Genomic DNA, 2,042 nt, shown 5'->3' on the forward strand with positions numbered 1-2,042 from the left:
CCCCCGCCGGGGGGCCCGCCCCCCCCCCCCCGCCGGTCGGGGAGAAAAGCATAATTGATCGGGGAGAAAAAAAAATTATATGTATTTTCTACATATTAGTAGATTCTAAAATCGATTAAATAAGCCCCCCTTTTATTCGAAGCTTGACCACGCCAACTTTGCTTTCGTACGGGAAATCCGACCCCTCGTCGGGCCATCAGCACACCCCCTGTCTCTTATACACATCTCCGTCGGGAAAATCCTGGCGCCCCCTGGTTCAATAACGTCTATATATAATTAATTCAATTGACTAACTATATATATTTTTTTTTCAAAATTAGGCAAAACAGGAATCTATTTATGCAGATAATATTAAACACTCGTATATACGGGTCTTAATAGGCCTAATACAAATGCAATAAATCGTTTATATTAGAAATTGTGCACTTTTAAGTTTGCAAAAATTGGCCTATTATAGGTTTCCACGCTTCCAATTTTAACAATGCGTAACATAATTTTCACAATAAATTTAGCCTCTGGTAACCGTTGTACCGATATAATCGATGGACTGATATGGTTGCGAAATGTATAAAAAATATTGTTTTTACTTGGTTCTGGTTCGGACAAGCACCACACTTGGAACAGTGATGGCCCCAGCGGGGGGAGGGAGAGCAGGAGAATTTGCCCACCCGCCGGAAAGGCCTGGACCCCCTGCCGTCTGGCGAACGACTGGTCGTCGGACGAAAAATTTAGAGAATATAATAATTTCCCTATCCAAATGACGCTATGTTGATTGCCAATCTTTGACGTTGTGGTCTAAAAGCACATTTAGGACCAAATTAAGCCATAAAAACTCTCCCTATGAGCCTTAACAGGGATTTTTCTTTATTTCGGGCTGTCGACCGAGGCTTCGTCGTCGCCTTGGTTCGGACCACTCAGTCGGACCCCTTGTCGGCAAATCACTGCTGACTTGGAACAGAGCACAAGTAAACAGACAAAATTTATGACAGTCATTCGTAATTGTTGTTGTTCTTTCCACTCACTTTAACTATAGAAAATTTGTGAAAAGTGGTGGGGACAATTTATATGATGTCCCCTAACTGTAAAAAGTGGAGGAATGTCCCCTGTTCCCACCGATCGACGCCCCATCGACGCCCATGGGCGTATCCAGGAATTAAAAGGAGGGACTTTCACAGATGGAGGGTCTATACTACCTTATCCCCACCATGGTTGGCGCCGCTGAGGTAATACAATTTACGATTATCGGCACCTCAAGAAGGGCGGAATCAGCACTCACAGACTTAAAATTTGAAAATAATTTACTTTTTTCCTCCAATTTTTTACAATTTTGACAAATTTAGGGGGCCAAAGACCGGCTTCCCCACCCCACCTTGAATCCACCACTGAGATGCACCAACGGATTCGGAGAATATATTGGCGGCTTAGTTCAAAGGCGCTAAAAAACTACAATGCGATGTACGTCTTCCCGCAACCTGTGTATCTCATTTACATCAGACATGTATCACTCACAACTTTTTCGCTCTAACTCTGTGAACATATTTGGAAGTGGAGAAGGGTGTTGTGATATCTGATCATATGATATCTTACTTTTGTATTCTTGTCTTTCTCTCTTCTTTTTCTTTTCCTTTTTCCTTTCCTTTTCTTTTCCCTTCTTTCTCTTTCCCTCTCTCTCCCTCTTTTTTCCCCTTCTTAGTAAAATCCGTCGGTAGGGGTAGGGGAGTCTGCCCCCCACGCCCACGCCTGTTATGCCACTGTTCACGTCCTCTTCCTCAGTATACCATTCAAGTCCAAGACCTAATAGTAACAGTAATAGTGTAGTTTTATATAACTCAAAATCCATCTAACATAAGATGCTCAGGGCGCTTGATACTGGTATGTGGGATTGTGGACTAGGAACTCGATCAATGATTTTCTTCACCCCTAAGGGTCCCTTCGTGTCTGTGCTACCCGGTAAACCGGTACCAGCAACTCTCGTCGTCCACCACAGTGGCTCTCTGTTCCAGTACACCGGGGTATCCCCCTACTCGTCTCGAAGGATGTAC

The sequence above is a fragment of the Anneissia japonica genome, unplaced genomic scaffold (genome assembly GCF_011630105.1).
Source record: "Anneissia japonica isolate Jap-2015-1 unplaced genomic scaffold, ASM1163010v1 scaffold2652_len1590060_cov184, whole genome shotgun sequence".
Classification (NCBI taxonomy): Eukaryota; Metazoa; Echinodermata; class Crinoidea; order Comatulida; family Comatulidae; genus Anneissia; species Anneissia japonica.